The sequence below is a fragment of the Oncorhynchus gorbuscha genome, unplaced genomic scaffold, assembly GCF_021184085.1.
Source record: "Oncorhynchus gorbuscha isolate QuinsamMale2020 ecotype Even-year unplaced genomic scaffold, OgorEven_v1.0 Un_scaffold_1528, whole genome shotgun sequence".
NCBI lineage: Eukaryota > Metazoa > Chordata > Actinopteri > Salmoniformes > Salmonidae > Oncorhynchus > Oncorhynchus gorbuscha.
In genome coordinates, this window is record NW_025746279.1 from 69,668 (window position 1) to 93,138 (window position 23,471).

General features: G+C 44.3%; 1 pseudogene; it reads right to left on the reverse strand.

Moving 5' to 3' along the window:
• Positions 1 to 10,497: 10,497 nt before the first annotated feature.
• The window catches only part of LOC124023178, a 54,405-nt pseudogene continuing 41,431 nt past the window's right edge, over positions 10,498 to 23,471 (reverse strand).

Genomic DNA, 23,471 nt, shown 5'->3' on the forward strand with positions numbered 1-23,471 from the left:
CATGGAAGGACCTTATCACTAACATAACAGGGCTGAGCCCCTCCATGGAAGGACCTTATCACTAACATAACAGGGCTAAGCCCCTCCAGGGAAGGACCTTATCACTAACATAACAGGGCTGAGCCCCTCCATGGAAGGACCTTATCACTAACATAACAGGGCTGAGCCCCTCCAGGGAAGGACCTTATCACTAACATAACAGGGCTGAGCCCCTCCATGGAAGGACCTTATCACTAACATAACAGGGCTGAGCCCCTCCATGGAAGGACCTTATCACTAACATAACAGGGCTGAGCCCCTCCATGGAAGGACCTTATCACTAACATAACAGGGCTGAGCCCCTCCAGGGAAGGACCTTATCACTAACATAACAGGGCTGAGCCCCTCCATGGAAGGACCTTATCACAAACATAACAGGGCTGAGCCCCTCCATGGAAGGACCCTATCACAAACATAACAGGGCTGAGCCCTTCCAGGGAAGGACCTTATCACAAACATAACAGGGCTGAGCCCCTCCATGGAAGGACCTTATCACTAACATAACAGGGCTGAGCCCCTCCATGGAAGGACCTTATCACTAACATAACAGGGCCGAGCCCCACCATGGAAGGACCTTATCACTAACATAACAGGGCTGAGCCCCTCCATGGAAGGACCCTATCACTAACATAACAGGGCTGAGCCCCTCCATGGAAGGACCTTATCACTAACATAACAGGGCCGAGCCCCACCATGGAAGGACCTTATCACTAACATAACAGGGCCGAGCCCCACCATGGAAGGACCTTATCACTAACATAACAGGGCTGAGCCCCTCCATGGAAGGACCCTATCACTAACATAACAGGGCTGAGCCCCTCCATGGAAGGACCCTATCACTAACATAACAGGGCTGAGCCCCTCCATGGAAGGACCTTATCACTAACATAACAGGGCTGAGCCCCTCCATGGAAGGACCTTATCACTAACATAACAGGGCCGAGCCCCTCCACGGAAGGACCTTATCACTAACATAACAGGGCTGAGCCCCACCACGGAAGGACCTTATCACAAACATAACAGGGCTGAGCCCCTCCATGGAAGGACCTTATCACTAACATAACAGGGCCGAGCCCCTCCATGGAAGGACCTTATCACTAACATAACAGGGCCGAGCCCCTCCACGGAAGGACCTTATCACTAACATAACAGGGCTGAGCCCCTCCATGGAAGGACCTTATCACTAACATAACAGGGCCGAGCCCCACCATGGAAGGACCTTATCACTAACATAACAGGGCCGAGCCCCACCATGGAAACAGACCACCCTCTCATATTACAGAGTCCTGCCTTTCTAGGATTCTGTCTTTGCATAACGTATAGAGTCCCCTCCCTCTATATGAAAACAGCTTCCCTTAACCTTCTGTTATTTTCTTCTCATCTCAGAGCTTGTTCACGCCCACTAACGCTCATATCTGCTTTTGGTTATAACGATGGTAGAACCCTTTTCACGTCCTAAACATACTTGCATAAATAATGGTATGCATTGCATGCTTATGTTTCACGTGTTAGTCATCTTGCTTCCATCTTTCTTCCTGTATCCTGCTGACCACAGTACGTCCAGCTGTCATAGATGTACGTATGGTCTTGGTTAATGTACTCTTTCAAAAATAGAGCATAGCCTGGGTGTCAAAAGGCCTGGGTGTCAAAAGGCCTGGGTGTCATCTTCTCTTCATGTGCATGTCCTTGCTACTTCAGCCTGGCAACTAGACCTTTTTAATGCTCAGCTCTCCTTAATGGTTCGCTCCAACAACCCTCACCACTTGGGGGAGGCCCGTCAGGAAGTCCAGGATCCAGTTGCAGAGGGAGGTGTTTCATCCCAGGGTCCTTTTTATTTTTTTATTTCACCTTTATTTAACCAGGTAGGCTCGTTGAGAACAAGTTCTCATTTACAACTGCGACCTGGCCAAAATAAAGCATAGCAGTGTGAACAGACAACACAGAGTTACACATGGAGTAAACAATTAACAAGTCAATAACACAGTAGAAAGAAGGGGAGTCTATATACATTGTGTGCAAAAGGCATGAGGAGGTAGGCGAATAATTACAATTTTGCAGATTAACACTGGAGTAATAAATTATCAGATGGTCATGTACAGGTAGAGATATTGGTGTGCAAAAGAGCAGAAAAGTAAATAAATAAAAACAGTATGGGGATGAGGTAGGTGAAAATGGGTGGGCTATTTACCGATAGACTATGTACAGCTGCAGCGATCGGTTAGCTGCTCAGATAGCTGATGTTTGAAGTTGGTAAAAGTTGATAAAAGTCTCCAACTTCAGCGATTTTTGCAATTCGTTCCAGTCACAGGCAGCAGAGAACTGGAACGAAAGGCGGCCAAATGAGGTGTTGGCTTTAGGGGTGACCAGTGAGATACACCTTAGCTTATTGATGAGCTTCGAGGGCACTATGGTGTCGAATGCTGAGCTGTAGTCAATGAATAGCATAGGTGGTCTTTGGCACAGGCACTATGGTGGTCTGCTTAACACATGTTGGTATTACAGACTCGGACAGGGAGAGGTTGAAAATGTCAGTGAAGACACTTGCCAGTTGGTCAGCGCATGCTCTCAGTACACGTCCTGGTAATCCGTCTGGCCCAGCAGCCTTGTGTATGTTGACCTGTTTAAAGGTCGTGATCACACAGTCGTCCGGAACAGCTGGTGCTCTCATGCATGTTTCAGTGTTATTTACCTCGAAGCGAGCATAGAAGTAGTTTAGCTCATCTGGTAGACTCGTGTCACTGGGCAGCTCTCGGCTGTACTTCCCATTGTAGTCTATAATGGTTTGCAAGCCCTGCCACATCCGATTTGCATCGGAGCTGGTGTAGTAGGATTTGATCTAGACACTTTGCCTGTTTGATGGTTCGTTGGAGGGCATTGCGGGATATCTTATATGCTTCCGGGTGAGAGTCCTGCTCCTTGAAAGCGGAAGCTCTAGCCTTTAGCTCAGTGCGGATGTTGCCTGTAACCAATATCTTCTGGTTGGGGTATGTACCTATGGTCACTGTGGGGACGACATAATCGATGCACTTATTGATGAAGCCAATGATGTACTCCTCAATGCCATTGGAGGAATCCCTGAACATATTCCAGTATGTGCTAGCAAAACAGTCCTGTAGTTTAGCATCTGCTTCACTTTCTTATTGACCGAGTCACTGGTGCTTCCTGCTTTAGTTTTTGCTTGTAAGCATGAATCAGGAGTATAGAATTATGGTCAGATTTATCAAATGGAGGGCGAGGGAGAGCTTTGTACGCGTCTCTGTGTCTAGAGTAAAGGTGGTCTAGACTTTTTCCCCTCTGGTTGCACATTTTACATGCTGATACAAATTTGGTAAAACAGATTTAAGTTTCCCTGCATTAAAGTCCCCGGCCACTAGGAGTGCCACCTCTGGATGAGAGTCTTCCTGTTTTCTCATGGTGGAATACAGCTCATTGAGTGTGCCAGCATCGGTCTGTGGTGGTGTGTCAACAGCTATGAAAAATGCAGATTAAAAATAGTGTGGTCTACAGATTTTCATGAGATACTCTACCTCGGGCAAGCAAAACCTCGAGACTTCCTGAGAGATCGTGCACCAGCTGTTGTTTACATATATGCATAGTCCGCACCCCCCCTCGTCTTACCAGATGCCGCTGTTCTAACATCAGCAGGATATCAACTACAATGTTAGCTGTAGGTTAAAACACTGGTCCTCCTGGTAGTTTAACTACAATGTTAGCTGTAGTCCAGAACACTGGTCCTCCTGGTAGTTTAACTACAATGTTAGCTGTAGTCCAGAACACTGGTAGTTTAACTACAATGTTAGCTGTAGTCCAGAACACTGGTCCTCCTGGTAGTTTAACTACAATGTTAGCTGTAGTCCAGAACACTGGTCCTCCTGGTAGTTTAACTACAAATGTAGTTAGAACACTGGTAGCAATGTTAGCTGTTCCAAACACTGGTCCTCCTGGTAGTTTAACTACAATGTTAGCTGTAGTCCAGAACACTGGTCCAGAACACTGGTCCTCCTGGTAGTTTAACTACAATGTTAGCTGTAGTCCAGAACACTGGTAGTTTACCTACAATGTTAGCTGTAGTTTAAAACACTGGTCCTCCTGGTAGTTTAACTACAATGTTAGCTGTAGTCCAGAACACTGGTAGTTTAACTACAATGTTAGCTGTAGTCCAGAACACTGGTCCTCCTGGTAGTACAATGTTAGCTGTAGGTTAAAACACTGGTCCTCCTGGTAGTTTACCTACAATGTTAGCTGTAGTCCAGAACACTGGTCCTCCTGGTAGTTTAACTACAATGTTAGCTGTAGTCCAGAACACTGGTCCTCCTGGTAGTTTAACTACAATGTTAGCTGTAGGTTAAAACACTGGTCCTCCTGGTAGTTTAACTACAATGTTAGCTGTAGTCCAGAACACAATGTTGTAGTTTCCTCAATGTTAGCTGGTTAAAACACTGGTCCTCCTTAACTACAATGTTAGCTGTAGGTCCAAAACACTGGTCCTCCTGGTAGTTTAACTACAATGTTAGCTGTAGTCCAGAACACTGTAGTTTAACTACAATGTTAGCTGTAGGTTAAAACACTGGTCCTCCTGGTTAGTCCAGAACACTGGTCCTCCTGGTAGTTTAACTACAATATTAGCTGTAGGTTAAAACATGGTCCTCCTTAGCTGTAGCTGTAGGTTAAAACACTGGTCCTCCTGGTAGTTTAACTACAATGTTAGCTGTAGGTTAAAACACTGGTCCTCCTGGTAGTTTAACTACAATGTTAGCTGTAGGTTAAAACACTGGTCCTCCTGGTAGTTTAACTACAATGTTAGCTGTAGGTTAAAACACTGGTCCTCCTGGTAGTTTAACTACAATGTTAGCTGTAGTCCAGAACAGAGGAGAGTAGAGAGAGAGAGGAGGTAGAGAGGTAGAGAGAATGGCCAAAGATTAGAGGGAATGGTTGAGTGATAATGGACAGAACAAAATGTGAATGGACAACGTTCAAGTTGAAAGTTCATTCATTTTATTTAAAAAACAAAAAAAATCCACATTTAATTTAGTTCCAACAGCTTCTTGTAGTATTGAATGGGCTGTACACATCCATTACACCCTGGTGTACATGGGAAAGCAAATCAACGGAGAAGAAGTAGAGTTGAGTGGAAATTAAAATAATCATTCTGACTAACCAAATGTTGGTTGAGCTGTATACATCCTTGCAAAGCACCATGGGTATCAACATGGATGAATGATAACATGTTCAAACTGCCAATAAACCTCTGCTGTGTTCCTCATCTTTATGTCGGAGCTCCAGAAACATGTTATAGGGCCCCAAATTGCACCCTACTCCCTATATCCTGCACTCCTTTAGGGCCCTGGTCAAATGTAGTGGGCTATAGGGAATAGGGTGTTATAGGGCCCCAAAGGCACCCTATTCCCTATATCCTGCACTCCTTTAGGGCCCTGGTCAAATGTAGTGGGCTATATAGGGAATAGGGTGCTATAGGGTCTCAAATGGCTCCCTATTCCCTATATCCTGCACTCCTTTAGGGCCCTGGTCAAAATAGGGAATAGGGCCCTGGGAATAGGGTGCTATAGGGCCCTGGTCAACAGTAGTGGACTATATAGGGAATAGGGTCCCATTGAGCCCTGGTCAAATGTAGTGGACTATATAGGGAATAGGGCCCTGGTCAACAGTCGGAATGGGGAATAGGGTGCTTTAGGGTCCTGGTCAACAGTCGTGCTCTATATGGGGAATAGGGCCCTGGGAATAGGGTGCTTTAGGGCCCTGGTCAACAGTCGTGCTCTATATGGGGAATAGGGTGCCATTTGGGAGGGCATCGATAACAACAAGCATTTAACGTCAGAACAGCAACTTGTTTTAACCTTCTAACCAAACACGTGTTAAATGAAGCTACTCCACTTCCCTTCTCTCACCAACAGTCGTCCACTCAACAGACATTTTGGAAGAGCAGCTACCATCAGAGACCGATGCTGGTAGACCAGAAGACCTCTGTTATCAATGTAAAGTCCCAGGACAGGCCAACCCAGACATCTCTACCATCAGAGACCGATGCTGGTAGACCAGAAGACCTCTGTTATCAATGTAAAGTCCCAGGACAGGCCAACCCAGACATCTCTACCATCAGAGACCGATGCTGGTAGACCAGAAGACCTCTGTTATCAATGTAAAGTCCCAGGACAGGCCGACCCAGACATCTCTACCATCAGAGACTGATGCTGGTAGACCAGAAGACCTCTGTTATCAATGTAAAGTCCCAGGACAGGCCGACCCAGACATCTCTACCATCAGAGACCGATGCTGGTAGACCAGAAGACCTCTGTTATCAATGTAAAGTCCCAGGACAGGCCTCTGACATCATATCCTCCCTCTCTACAACCACCATGTGTACATCAGGAACCTCTGACATCATATCCTCCCTCTCCACCATGTGTACATCAGGAACCTCTGACATCATATCCTCCCTCTCTACAACCACCATGTGTACATCAGGAACCTCTCAGAACTGCAGCACCAACACATTCCTCCTCCTATCCATCTGAGCTGTGTGTATCATGTTGTCTGTACCAGGAAGTACAATCAGAACTGTAAAGTGCACTTAGAGAATGACCACATTTCCAACAATGCTGGTTGAATCTAAAAACAGACAGGAGACAGACAAGAGACTCTCAGCTAGAGACAGACCGGGGCAGGGGACAGAAAGAAGACAGTCTCAGCTAGAGACAGACAGGAGACTGCCTCAGCTAGAGACAGACAGGAACAGGGGCTCAGCAAGGATTGGACTTAGTGTGTCTGGGTCCGGATAGAAGACGGCCATTTTGTTCAAGACACATAGCTGTAACAGAAGTAGCAGAGAAGATGGAGAGAACCAGGACCCTGTAATGTCCTTCCAGTCTATACTAAAAGCTGGCCTGCCCATTGGACAACAAAAAGACAAAGATGGACGTTTTGAGGTATGTGTGAATGTTCTGAGAGGATGACAGCTTTATCTCGTCCTCAGTTTCAGTCTGAAATGTCCCACAGCCCTGATTGGATAAACAGGGAGAGACAAAACCAACCCAGTTTAAACAAGGATCCCTTTTCCCCCCCGACAGTCTTTCAGTTTGAGACGGGACAGAGACAGACAGGACAGAGACAGAGGAGACAGACAGGACAGAGATAGAGGAGACAGAGACTGGACAGAGAACGAGACAGACAGGACATTGCGAAAGGATTGTTGATATTGTCTAAGATTGTCGCCATGCGTTTGGACTGTCCGACACATCGTAGAAAAATAAAATGAGGCATATATTGAATGACAAAGTACTGCAAGAATTCAATGAATAGATATACAATGTTATTCTTTATAGCTTATAAATACAGTAATATACACTATGTGGTACAAAAATATTAAAACACTTTGCAAAAAAAACAACTAAATGATTCGAAGAACTGATCAGGTACAATAACTAGTCCTCTGTGGAGAAGTTTCCCTCTGGGGGGAAGATGGAGGAGAAGTTTCCCTCGGGGGGAAGATGGGGGAAAAGTTTCCCTCGGGGGGAAGATGGGGGAAAAGTTTCCCTCGGGGGGAAGATGGGGGAAAAGTTTCCTCGGGGGGAAGATGGGGAAAAGTTTCCCTCGGGGGGAAGATGGGGGAAAAGTTTCCCTCGGGGGAAGATGGGGGAAAAGTTTCCCTCGGGGGAAGATGGAGGAAAAGTTTCCCTCGGGGGAAGATGGAGGAAAAGTTTCCCTCGGGGGAAGATGGAGGAAAAGTTTCCCTCGAGGGGAAGATGGAGGTGAAGTTTCCCTCGGGGAAGATGGAGGTGAAGTTTCCCTCGGGGGAAGATGGAGGAGAAGTTTCCCTCGGGGAAGATGGAGGTGAAGTTTCCCTCGGGGGGAAGATGGAGGAGAAGTTTCCCTCGGGGGAAGATGGAGGAGAAGTTTCCCTCGGGGGAAGATGGAGGAGAAGTTTCCCTCGGGGGAAGATGGAGGAGAAGTTTCCCTCGGGGGGAAGATGGAGGAGAAGTTTCCCTCGGGGGGAAGATGGAGGAGAAGTTTCCCTCGGGGGAAGATGGAGGAGAAGTTTCCCTCGGGGGAAGATGGAGGAGAAGTTTCCCTGGGGGGAAGATGGAGGAGAAGTTTCCCTCGGGGGAAGATGGAGGAGAAGTTTCGGGGGGAAGATGGAGGAGAAGTTTCCCTCGGGGGAAGATGGAGGAGAAGTTTCCTCGGGGGGAAGATGGAGGAGAAGTTTCCCTCAGGGGGAAGATGGAGGAGAAGTTTCCCTCGGGGGAAGATGGAGGTGAAGTTTCCCTCGGGGGAAGATGGAGGTGAAGTTTCCCTCAGGGGGAAGATGGAGGTGAAGTTTCCCTCGGGGGAAGATGGAGGTGAAGTTTCCCTCGGGGGAAGATGGAGGAGAAGTTTCCCTCGGGGGGAGATGGAGGAGAAGTTTCCCTCGGGGGAAGATGGAGGAGAAGTTTCCCTCGGGGGGAAGATGGAGGAGAAGTTTCCTCGAGGGGAAGATGGAGGTGAAGTTTCCCTCGGGGAAGATGGAGAAGTTTCCCTCGGGGGAGATGGAGTGAAGTTTCCCTCGGGAAGATGGAGGAGAAGTTTCCCTCGGGGGAGATGGAGGAGAAGTTTCCCTCGGGGGAAGATGGAGGAGAAGTTTCCCTCAGGAGTGGGGAAGATGGAGGGAGAAGTTTCCCTCAGGGGGGAAGATGGAGGAGAAGTTTCCCTCGGGGGAAGATGGAGAAGAAGTTTCCCTTGGAGGCAGAGAGAATACAGGTGAAACAGAGGCTTGTATAATATTGTACCTAGTTAGACCTCAGAAGGTAAGATAGATGACCCCCCTCAGTAACAGATGTGTTCTGGGTCTGTCTTATCCAGACAGGATAGATGACCCCCTCAGTAACAGATGTGTTCTGGGTGTCTTATCCAGACAGGATAGATGACCCCCTCAGTAACAGATGTGTTCTGGGTGTCTTATCCAGACAGGATAGATGACCCCCCTCAGTAACAGATGTGTTCTGGGTGTCTTATCCAGACAGGATAGATGACCCCCCTCAGTAACAGATGTGTTCTGGGTGTCTTATCCAGACAGGATAGATGACCCCCCCTCAGTAACAGATGTGTTCTGGGTGTCTTATCCAGACAGGATAGATGACCCCCCTCAGTAACAGATGTGTTCTGGGTCTGTCTTATCCAAACAGGATAGATGACCCCCCTCAGTAACAGATGTGTTCTGGGTGTCTTATCCAGACAGGATAGATGACCCTCCCCTCAGTAACAGATGTGTGCTGGGTCTGTCTCATTTAGACAGGATAGATGACACCCCCCTCAGTACCAGATGTGTTCTGGGTCTCTCATCCTGACAGGATACATGACACACCCCCCCCCCCTCAGTACCAGATGTGTTCTGGGTAAAGTTAAACTTCAGTTGCAGTCTGGCATTTAAAACAAAAACATACAGAAAAATATAAAATAACCTCAAATGACAGAACATAGATTTTGGTTGAATATTGTGCAGTAATAACCTCATCATATGTGAGAATCTGTTTCCCCATCACACAACAGACAGCGTGATGACGTTGTCTTTCTGACCTTCTGTGAACCCTGACCTCGACCTCTGTACCCCACCCCTTCCTGGACCTATGGGTCGGGTCAGGAGTGTTGTGCTAGTGACGAGGGCCCCCGGGTCGGGTCAGGAGTCTTGTGGTAGTGACGAGGGGCCCCGGGTCGGGTCAGGAGTGTTGTGGTAGTGACGAGGGGCCCCGGGTCGGGTCAGGAGTGTTGTGGTAGTGACGAGGGGCCCCGGGTCGGGTCAGGAGTGTTGTGGTAGTGACGAGGGGCCCCGGGTCGGGTCAGGAGTGTTGTGGTAGTGACGAGGGGCCCCGGGTCAGGTCAGGAGTGTTGTGGTAGTGACGAGGGGCCCTGGGTCGGGTCAGAGGTTCTTTATGTACCCCGTTAGATGAATAAGGAGCTTGTATAATATGTAGTACCTAGTTGAAGCAATACAAGCGGACAGGCAGACAGGAAGTCCTGGAAAATCACTCAGTACACCTTATTTTCTGTTACTATGGAAACCAGCTGACTGGTTACTATGGGGATCACTGATCCACTACAAAATGGCTGCCCAGGCTGCAGAGTGCCGTGGTGCAGTAGCTGTCTGTCACCTCCAGGGGGCGTCATCCTGCCTCACCTCTCCTTGTTCCGGGCGTTGTCACGGTGATTTGGCGTCAGATAGTTCCATCTACGTGTTTTTAAATGTTCTTCCAGCCTCGTGAAAACAGACAACTGTTTGTATCTTCTGGATTTAAGGCAACTTATCATGTTTGTGATGATTTTAATAAAACGTTTTCTTAAAAAATAAAAAATGTACAAATGTTTGAATACAAACCCTCTACGGCGTATCCAGTAAACGCTGTATAGAAAATATATAGATATAATATTTTTTTCTATTTTTAAAATGTACAAATGTTCCCGGAGCTCTTTCTTCCCCCGAGCTTCCTGTTTCTCTGTTCATATGTTCTGTACATCCCTCAGCAGCCTCCTCTCCTCTCCCTCTTTCAGAAACACAATATCAACAATTGTTATGTACAGCGAGGGGTTTCAGGAGGAGTCTGTGCAGGGTGATGGGGGCGGGGGTAGAGGTGGTGAGAGTAGGAGCGCTCCGTATAGGGGAGGGGGGCAGCTCTCACAGTTCTCCTCCGCTGACAGGTACTGGCTGCGGGGGGTGGGGGGTGGGGGAAAGGGTTCCGAGTCGTAGTTCAGGTCGCTGGTGTAACCTTTGGCGACGCCGGAGTTGGAGGTGGGCGGGGCGCGGCGTCCGGGGGTGTAGTCGCTGTCGCAGACGTCCGTGGAGCAGGGGGTTGTGGGAGGGGCGAAGTGACTGTAGGTGTAGGGACGGTAACTGGGGACAGGAAGGAGAGCAGATACATTAATTAGCACGACAGAAGAAGAGATCAGTCTCCAGACACACGTTACCAACCTGGTGTACATTTACATGACTGACTGTTTGAAGAAGAGATCAGTATCCAGACATTATGAGAAGACGGGCTCAGCGGAGGTCAGAACCAGAACCAGTCAGAACCAGAAGCAGACAGAACCAGTCAGAACCAGAACAGAACCAGAACCAGTCAGAACCAGAACAGAACCAGTCAGAACCAGAAGCAGACAGAACCAGTCAGAACCAGAAGCAGACAGAACCAGACAGAACCAGTCAGAACCAGAACCAGTCAGAACCAGAACCAGTCAGAACCAGTCAGAACCAGACAGAACCAGAAGCAGACAGAAGCAGACAGAACCAGTCAGAACCAGAAGCAGACAGAACCAGTCAGAACCAGAAGCAGACAGAACCAGTCAGAACCAGAAGCAGACAGAACCAGAACTAGTCAGAACCAGAGTCGCTCTGGATAAGAGCGTCTGCTAAATGACTTAAATGTAATGTAAATGTAACTAGTCAGAACCAGTCAGAACCAGAACCAGTCAGAACCAGTCAGAACCAGAACCAGTCAGAACCAGAAGCAGACAGCAAATGATCAGACCTGTAGTTTCATATGTTGACTAGTCTTCCTGGATATGTCATTATATTATTACTATAATATTAACATTATATTACTACTATAATATTAACATTATACTACTACTATAATATTAACATTATATTACTACTATAATATTAACATTATATTACTACTATAATATTAACATTATATTACTACTATAATATTACATTATATTACTATAATATATTATATTACCATTATATTACTACTATAATATTAACATTATTACTACTATAATATTAACATTTATTACTACTATAATATTAACATTATATTACTACTATAATATTAACATTATATTACTACTATAATATTAACATTATATTACTACTATAATATTAACATTATATTACTACTATAATATTAACATTATATTACTACTATAATATTAACATTATATTACTACTATTATATTAACATTATATTACTACTATAATATTAACATTATATTACTACTATAATATTAACATTATATTACTACTATAATATTAACATTATATTACTACTATAATATAACATTATTAACTATAATATTAACATATTACTACTATAATATTAACATTATATTACTACTATAATATTAACATTATATTACTACTATAATATTAACATTATATTACATTATATTACTATAATATTAACATTATATTACTACTATAATATTATTACTATATAATATTAACATTATATTACTACTATAATATTAACATTATATTAACTATAATATTAACATTATATTACTACTATAATATTAACATTATTACTACTATAATATTAACATTATATTACTACTATAATATTAACATTATATTAACATTATAATATTAATATTATACTATAATATTAACATTATATTAACATTATATTATATTACTACTATAATAACATTATATTACTACTATAATATTAACATTATATTACTACTATAATATTAACATTATATTATATACTACTATAATATATTATATATTATTACTATAATATTAACATTATATTACTACTATAATATTACATTATATTACTACTATAATATTAACATTATATTACTACTATAATATAATATTAACATTATATTACTACTATAATATTAACATTATATTACTACTATATATATTAACATTATATTACTACTACTATAATATTAACATTATATTACTACTATAATATAACATTATATTACTACTATAATATTAACATTATATTACTACTATAATATTAACATTATATTACTACTATAATATTAACATTATATTACTACTATAATATTATTATATTAACATTATATTACTACTATAATATTAACATTATATTACTACTATAATATTAACATTATATTACTATTATAATATTAACATTATATTACTACTATAATATTAACATTATATTACTACTATAATATTAACATTATATTACTACTATAATATTAACATTATATTACTACTATAATATTAACATTATATTACTACTATAATATTAACATTATATTACTACTATAATATTAACATTATATTACTACTATAATATTAACATTATATTACATTACTATAATATTAACATTATATTACTACTATAATATTAACATTATATTACTACTATAATATTAACATTATATTACTACTATAATATTAACATTATATTTACTATAATATTAACATTATATTACTACTATAATATTAACATATTACTACTATAATATTAACATTATATTACTACTATAATATTAACATTATATTACTACTATAATATTATATTACTACTATAATATTATTATATTACTACTATAATATTAACATTATATTACTACTATAATATATTAACATTATATTACTACTATAATATTAACATTATATTACTACTATAATATTAACTACTATAATTAACATTATATTACTACTATAATATTAACATTATATTACTACTATATAATATATTATATTAACTATAATATTAACATTATATTACTACTATAATATTAACATTATATTACTACTATAATATTAACATTATATTACTACTATAATATTAACATTATATTACTACTATAATATTAAATTACTATATATAACATTATATTATAATATTAACATTATATTACTACTATAATATTAACATTATATTACTACTATAATATTAACATTATATTACTACTATAATATTAACATTATATTACTACTATAATATTAACATTATATTAACATTATATTACTACTATAATATTAACATTATATTACTACTATAATATTAACATTATATTACTACTATAATATTAACATTATATTACTACTATAATATTAACATTATATTACTAACATTATATTACTACTATAATATTAACATTATATTAACATTATATTACTACTATAATATTAACATTATATTACTACTATAATATAATAACATTATATTACTACTATAATATTAACATTATATTAACATTATATTACTACTATAATATTAACATTATATTACTACTATAATATTAACATTATATTACTACTATAATATTAACATTATATTACTACTATAATATTAACATTATATTACTACTATAATATTAACATTATATTATACTATAATATTAACATTATATTACTACTATATAATTATATTAACATTATATTACTACTATAATATTAACATTATATTACTACTATAATATTAACATTATATTACTACTATAATATTAACATTATATTACTACTATAATATTAACATTATATTACTACTATAATATTAACATTATATTACATTATATTACTACTATAATATTAACATTATATTACTATATAATATTAACATTATATTACTACTATAATATTAACATTATATTACTATAATACATTATAATATATTACATTATATTAACATTATATTACTACTATATATAACATATATTACTACTATAATATTAATTATATTAACATTATATTACTACTATAATTATATTTATATATTAACATTATATTACTACTATAATATTAACATTATATTAATATTAACATTATATTAATATTAACATTATATTAACATTACTACTATAATATTAACATTATATTAACTATATATTAACATTATATTACTACTATAATATAACATTATATTAACATTATATTACTACTATAATATAACATTATATTACTACTATAATATTAACATTATATTACTACTATAATATTAACATTATATTATTACTATAATATTAACATTATATTAACATTATATTACTACTATAATATTAACATTATATTACTACTATAATATATTAACTATTATATTAACATTATATTACTACTATAATATTAACATTATATTACTACTATAATATTAACATTATATTATATTACTACTATAATATTAACATTATATTACTACTATAATATTAACATTATATTACTACATTATATTACTACTATAATATTATTATATTACATTATATTATTACTATAATATTAACATTATATTACTACTATAATATTAACATTATATTACTACTATAATATTAACATTATATACTATAATATTAACATTATATTACTACTATAATATTAACATTATATTACTACGTAACATTATATTAGGATAAGACAACATTATATTACTACTATAATAGACAATTACTACTATAAGGAGAGACAACCGTGGCGAGGAGAGACAACCGTGGCGAGGAGAGACAACCGTGGCGAGGAGAGACAACCGTGGCGAGGAGAGACAACCGTGGCGAGGAGAGACAACCGTGGCGAGGAGAGACAACCGTGGCGGGGAGAGACAACCGTGGCGGGAGAGACAACCGTGGCGAGGAGAGACAATCGTGGCGAGGAGAGAGGGTTACCTGTATGAACGGTGCGTTGACGGGCTGTTGGAGGAGTAGCCAAACTCCATGGTGTACTGAGACCTGACGGTCGCAGGAGATGGAGGAGGGTTCAGGATCTGGAGAGGAGACAGAGAGGAGAGAAAGAAGAGGAGATGGAGGAGAGAGAGAGAAGAGGAGAGAGAGAGAGAGAGAGAGAGAAGGAGAGAGAGGAGAGGAGAGAAAGAAGAGAGAGAGAGAGGAGAGGAGAGAAAGAAGAGGAGAGAAAGAGAGAGGAGGAGAGGGAGAGAGAGAAGGAGGAGAGAAAAGGAGAGGAGGGAGAAGAGGAGAGAAAGAAGAGGAGAGGGAGGAGAGAGGGAGGAGAGAGGAGATGGAGGGAGGAGATGGAGGGAGGAGATGGAGGGAGGAGATGGAGGGAGGAGATGGAGGGAGGAGATGGAAGGAGGAGAGAATGGAGAGGAGAGGAGGAGATGGAGAGAAAGAAGAGGAGATGGAGGAGAGAGGGAGGAGAGAGGGAGGAGAGAGGGAGGAGAGAGGGAGGAGAGAGGGAGGAGAGAGAAGAGGGAGGAGAGAAAAGGAGAGGGAGGAGAGAAAAGGAGAGAAAGAAGAGAGGGAGGAGAGAGGGAGGAGAGAGGGAGGAGAGAGGGAGGAGAGAGGGAGGAGAGAGGGAGGAGAGAGGGAGGAGAGAGGGAGGAGAGAGGAGATGGAGGGAGGAGAGAGGGAGGAGAGAGATGGAGGAGAGAGGAGATGGAGGGAGGAGAAAGAGGAGAGAGGAGGAGAAAGAGAGACATGGAGAAGTTCAAAATCAAATCGTTATTCATCACATGCGCCAAATAGAACAGGTGTAAAATTTACAGTGAGATGTTGACTTATGAACTATTTCCCACAATGCAGTTAAAATGTTACTAAATAAATAAAGGAAATAGAGTCAACGAGCAGGGGTACCAGTACCGGGTCAACGTGCAGGGGTACCAGTACCGGGTCAACGAGCAGGGGTACCAGTACCGGGTCAACGAGCAGGGGTACCAGTACCGGGTCAACGAGCAGGGGTACCAGTACCGGGTCAACGAGCAGGGGTACCAGTACCGGGTCAACGAGCAGGGGTACCAGTACCGGGGTCAACGTGCAGGGGTACCAGTACCGGGGGTCAACGTGCAGGGGTACCAGTACCGGGTCAACGCGCATGGTTACCAGTACCGGGTCAACGTGCAGGGGTACCAGATAGTTGAGGTAATATGTACATGTAGGTAGAGGTAAAGTGACTAGACAATCAGGATAGATAATAAACAGTAACAGCAGTGCGTCGTGCTGAACCCGCCCCTAATGAGGTAACATAACTGAACCCGCCCCCTAATGAGGTAACATAACTGAACCCGCCCCTAATGAGGTAACATAGCTGAACCCGCCCCTAATGAGGTAACATAGCTGAACCCGCCCCCTAATGAGGTAACATAGCTGAACCCGCCCCTAATGAGGTAACATAGCTGAACCCGCCCCCTAATGAGGTAACATAGCTGAACCCGCCCCCTAATGAGGTAACATAACTGAACTAGTCGTGCTGAACCCGCCCCTAATGAGGTAACATAATTGAACTAGTCGTGCTGAACCCGCCCCCTAATGAGGTAACATAATTGAACTAGTCGTGCTGAACCCGCCCCCTAATGAGGTAACATAGCTGAACCCGCCCCTAATGAGGTAACATAACTGAACGCGCCCCCTAATGAGGTAACATAACTGAACGCGCCCCCTAATGAGGTAACATAGCTGAACCCGCCCCTAATGAGGTAACATAACTGAACCCGCCCCCTAATGAGGTAACATAGCTGAACTAGTCGTGCTGAACCCGCCCCTAATGAGGTAACATAACTGAACCCGCCCCTAATGAGGTAACATAACTGAACTAGTCGTGCTGAACCCGCCCCCTAATGAGGTAACATAGCTGAACCCGCCCCTAATGAGGTAACATAACTGAACTAGTCGTGCTGAACCCGCCCCTAATGAGGTAACATAGCTGAACCCGCCCCTAATGAGGTAACATAGCTGAACCCGCCCCCTAATGAGGTAACATAACTGAACTAGTCGTGCTGAACCCGCCCCCTAATGAGGTAACATAACTGAACCCGCCCCCTAATGAGGTAACATAACTGAACTAGTCGTGCTGAACCCGCCCCCTAATGAATGAGGTAACATAACTGAACTAGTCGTGCTGAACCCGCCCCCTAATGAGGTAACATAACTGAACGCGCCCCCTAATGAGGTAACATAACTGAACTAGTCGTGCTGAACCCGCCCCCTAATGAGGTAACATAACTGAACTAGGTTGAGCCTAACAAATGGTTAACGGTCCGGTTCCCCAGTAGTCTAGTTTCAGAACAGCCCTTATTATGAGTCATACCTTCTGAACGGTACGGGCCAGAACCTGGCCATGAAACGCAGTAGGCTAGGTGGGAGGGTTGAGGGGACCTGGCTATGAAACGCAGTAGGCTAGGTGGGAGGGTTGAGGGTACCTGGATATGAAACGCAGTAGGCTAGGTGGGAGGGTTGAGGGGACCTTGATATGAAACGCAGTAGGCTAGGTGGGAGGGTTGAGGGGACCTTGATATGAAACGCAGTAGGCTAGGTGGGAGGGTTGAGGGGACCTTGATATGAAACGCAGTAGGCTAGGTGGGAGGGTTGAGGGTACCTGGATATGAAACGCAGTAGTCTAAGTGGGAGGGTTGAGGGGACCTTGATATGAAACGCAGTAGGCTAGGTGGGAGGGTTGAGGGGACCTGGATATGAAACGCAGTAGGCTAGGTGGGAGGGTTGAGGGGACCTGGATATGAAAAGCAGTAGGCTAGGTGGGAGGGTTGAGGGGACCTGGATATGAAAAGCAGTAGGCTAGGTGGGAGGGTTGAGGGGACCTGGATATGAAACGCTGTAGGCTAAGTGAGAGGGTTGAGTGAGACTACAAATTGAAAACGGCCTAGTTTCTCGACTCAAGGGAGAGAAGAACATACCTGGACTGTTTAACTATTCAACTCAATGCTGCTATAGTTTCTCATTAAAACACACCTGTTATTCAACTCAATGCTGCTATAGTTTCTCATTAAAACATACCTGTTATTCAACTCAATGCTGCTATAGTTTCTCATTAAAACATACCTGTTATTCAACTCAATGCTGCTATAGTTTCTCATTTGGTAATGCAGGTTGTGTTGGTTAACCAGGAAAAGGGAAGCTAACTAGATGACTGGTGGGGACTGGTTCGGTTTGAGGAAGCTAACTAGATGACTGGTGGGGACTGGTTCGGTTCGGGGAAGCTAACTAGATGACTGGTGGGGACTGGTTCGGTTTGAGGAAGCTAACTAGATGACTGGTGGGGACTGGTTCGGTTCGGGGAAGCTAACTAGATGACTGGTGGGGACTGGTTCGGTTCGGGGAAGCTAACTAGATGACTGGTGGGGACTGGTTCGGTTCGGGGAAGCTAACTAGATGACTGGTGGGGACTGGTTCGGGACGGGGAAGCTAACTAGATGACTGGTGGGGACTGGTTCGGTTCGGGGAAGCTAACTAGATGACTGGTGGAGACTGGTTCGGTTCGGGAAGCTAACTAGATGACTGGTGGGGACTGGGTCGGGGCGAGGAAGCTAACTAGATGACTGGTGGGGACTGGTTGGTCGGGACGAGGAAGCTAACTAGATGACTGGTGGGGACTGGTTCGGTCGGGACGAGGAAGCTAACTAGATGACTGGTGGGGACTGGTTCGGTCGGGACGGAAGCTAACTAGATGGAAGCTAACTAGATGACTGGTGGGGACTGGTTCGGTCGGGACGAGGAAGCTAACTAGATGACTGGTGGGGACTGGTTCGGTCGGGACAAGGAAGCTAACTAGATGACTGGTGGGGACTGGTTGGTCGGGACAAGGAAGCTAACTAGATGACTGGTGGGGACTGGTTGGGAAGCTAACTAGATGACTAGTGGGGACTGGTTCGGGGACGAGGAAGCTAACTAGATGACTGGTGGGGACTGGTTCGGGGGGAAGCTAACTAGATGACTGGTGGGGACTGGTTCGGGGAAGCTAACTAGATGACTGGTGGGGACTGGTTCGGTCGGACTAGATGACTGGTGGGGAAGCTAACTAGATGACTGGTGGGGACTGGTTCGGGACGAGGAAGCTAACTAGATGACTGGTGGGGACTGGTTCGGTGGGGACGAGGAAGCTAACTAGATGACTGGTGGGGACTGGTTGGTCGGGACGAGGAAGCTAACTAGATGACTGGTGGGGACTGGTTCGGACGGGACAAGGAAGCTAACTAGATGACTGGTGGGGACTGGTTCGGGGGGAAGCTAACTAGATGACTGGTGGGGACTGGTTCGGGACGAGGAAGCTAACTAGATGACTGGTGGGGACTGGTTCGGTTCGGGGAAGCTAACTAGATGACTGGTGGGGACTGGTTCGGGACGAGGAAGCTAACTAGATGACTGGTGGGGACTGGTTCGGTTCGGGGAAGCTAACTAGATGACTGGTGGGGACTGGTTCGGTTCGGGGAAGCTAACTAGATGACTGGTGGGGACTGGTTCGGTCGGGACGAGGAAGCTAACTAGATGACTGGTGGGGACTGGTTCGGTTCGGGGAAGCTAACTAGATGACTGGTGGGACTGGTTCGGTTCGGGGAAGCTAACTAGATGACTGGTGGGGACTGGTTCGGTACGAGGAAGCTAACTAGATGACTGGTGGGGACTGGTTCGGTCGGGACGAGGAAGCTAACTAGATGACTGGTGGGGACTGGTTCGGTCGGGACAAGGAAGCTAACTAGATGACTGGTGGGGACTGGTTGGTCGGGACAAGGAAGCTAACTAGATGACTGGTGGGGACTGGCTAACTAGATGACTGGTGGGGACTGGTTCGGGGAAGCTAACTAGATGACTGGTGGGGACGGGGGAAGCTAACTAGATGACTGGTGGGGACTGGTTCGGGAGGAAGCTAACTAGATGACTGGTGGGGACTGGTTCGGTCGGGACGAGGAAGCTAACTAGATGAGATGACTGGTGGGGACTGGTTCGGTTCGGGAAGCTAACTAGATGACTGGTGGGGACTGGTTCGGTTCGGGGGAAGCTAACTAGATGACTGGTGGGGACTGGTGGGGACTAGATGACTGGTGGGGACTGGTTCGGGAAGCTAACTAGATGACTGGTGGGGACTGGTTCGGGGGGAAGCTAACTAGATGACTGGTGGGGACTGGTAACTAGATCTGGGGGGGAAGCTAACTAGATGACTGGTGGGGACTGGTTCGGGGAGGAAGCTAACTAGATGACTGGTGGGGACTGGTTCTAACTAGATGACTGGGGAAGCTAACTAGATGACTGGTGGGGACTGTTCGGTTCGGGGGGAATGCTAACTAGATGACTGGTGGGGACTGGTTCGGTTCGGGAAGCTAACTAGAGATGACTGGTGGGGACTGATGTGGTGGGGACTGGTTCGGGGAAGCTAACTAGATGACTGGTGGGGACTGGTTCGGTCGGGACGAGGAAGCTAACTAGATGACTGGTGGGGACTGGTTTGGGGACTGGAGGAAGCTAACTAGATGACTGGTGGGGACTGGTTCGGTTCGGGGAAGCTAACTAGATGACTGGTGGGGACTGGTTCGGTTCGGGGAAGCTAACTAGATGACTGGTGGGGACTGGTTCGGTCGGGACGAGGACGCTAACTAGATGACTGGTGGGGACTGGTTGGGGACTGGTCGGGACGAGGAAGCTAACTAGATGACTGGTGGGGACTGGTTCGGTCGGGACGAGGAAGCCAACTAGATGACTGGTGGGGACTGGTTCGGGGAAGCTAACTAGATGACTGGTGGGGACTGGTTCGGGACGAGGAAGTTAACTAGATGGCTGGTGGGGACTGGTTCGGTTCGGGGAAGCTAACTAGATGACTGGTGGGGACTGGTTCGGTTCGGGGAAGCTAACTAGATGACTGGTGGGGACTGGTTCGGTCGGGACGAGGACGCTAACTAGATGACTGGTGGGGACTGGTTCGGTCGGGACGAGGAAGCTAACTAGATGACTGGTGGGGACTGGTTCGGGACGAGGAAGTTAACTAGATGGCTGGTGGGGACTGGTTCGGGACGAGGAATCTAACTAGATGACTGGTGGGGACTGGTTCGGTACGAGCAAGCAGGGGAGGCGCCTGGCGATATGCATTTAGTCAGTCCATCTTTTCCTGGTCCACTCAGTCAGTTATAGTCAAAAGCCACAGAAAAAAAGTTTGACGGGACTTTTGAGTCACTATTTTTTTGTTGACGAAATTAACACTGGTTCAAAGTGTGTGTCTGTATTTTTTAATTTAACCTGTATTTATCTGGGGAAGTCAGTTAAGAACAAATTATTATTTACAATGACGGCCAAACCCAGACGGCCAATTGTGCCCCGCTCTATGGGACTCCCAATCACGGCCGGTTGGATTCAAACCAGGGTCTGTAGTGACGCCTCAAGCACTGAGATGCAGTAACTTAGACCGCTGTAAGGTGTGTGTGTGTGCCGTACCGGGGGGAAGTAAGTGCCCTTGGTGGAGGAGGAGCTTGAGGAGGAGGCTCCAGTTACGTGGGCGCGGTCGTAAGGGGGGCCACTGGACCCGCCCATGATGCTCAACGAACCAATCACAGACTTCCCCCTGGACATACCTGAAGACAAGACAAAGTAGCAAGAGTCAACAAGACAAAGTAGCAGGAGTCAACAAGACAAAGTAGCAGGAGTCAACAAAGACAATCATTTCTCATATAACACTAACAGTAAACAGGTTCGGAGGGTCAGATCAAGGTCGGCAAGAGTCAACAGACAAAGAAAGGAGTCAACAACAAAGACAATCATTTCTCATGATAACACTAACAGTAAACAGGTTCGGACTGGGGGGGTCATGAGGTTCGGACTGGGGGGGAGGTTCGGACTGGGGGAGGTTCATGAGGTTCGGACTGGGGGGGGTCATGAGGTTCGGACTGGGGGTCATGAGGTTCGGACTGGGGGTCATGAGGTTCGGACTGGGGGGTCATGAGGTTCGGACTGGGGGGGTCGTGAGGTTCGGACTGGGGGTCGGAGGTCGGACTGGGGGTCGGAGGTTCGGACTGGGGGTCGTGAGGTTCGGACTGGGGGTCGTGAGGTTCGGACTGGGGGTCGTGAGGTTCGGACTGGGGGTCGTGAGGTTCGGACTGGGGGTCATGAGGTTCGGACTGGGGGGGTCGGACTGGGGTGAGGTTCGGACTGGGGGTCGTGAGGTTCGGACTGGGGTCGTGAGGTTCGGACTGGGGGTCGTGAGGTTCGGACTGAGGGGGGTCATGAGGTTCGGACTGGGGTCATGAGGTTCGGACTGGGGTCATGAGGTTCGGACTGGGGTCATGAGGTTCGGACTGGGGTAGATGGGTCACTGGGGTGAGGTTCGGACTGGGGGAGGTTCGGACTGGGGTCATGAGGTTCGGACTGGGGTCATGAGGTTCGGACAAGGGGTCATGAGGTTCGTTCGGACTGGGGTCATGAGGTTCGGACTGGGGTCATGAGGTTCGGACTGGTCATGAGGTTCGGACTGGGGTCATGAGGTTCGGACTGGGGTGTCTCATCACATTGTATCGGTCACATGCAGATTGTAGCTATAGATGGTGATATCTCTCTAGGAGCTGATCCATCTGTCTGTGTGGTGTGGCGAGCGGTCTTACCTGGCAGAGACCCGGACAGAGAGGCAGGGTGAGGTACATAACCCAGAGAAACAGAAGGGCCGTGAACCACCAAGTCATTGGTTACAGTCTCCCTGTCATCCTTCATCTGGGGACAGAGCACGCTGGCACACCAAGTAGATGGCACCCACCACAAACAGCGCCATGACAACCCCCACAATGGAGCCGATGGTGTTGGTGGGCTGGGAGGACGGCTCTTCAGTCGGGTCTGGGGGGGGCAGAGGAGGAGCTTACTAGAAGGACATTATTCCATGTTTAGTTGAGAGATCCAGCAGGTAAAATAGTACCTTTTAGCCAGGTAGTTGGAACACATTCTTCACCCCATCATGTAGACACACTATAGATAAACTGGTCTAGGATCAGATCTGTCTTTTAGACACACTGTAAACTGGT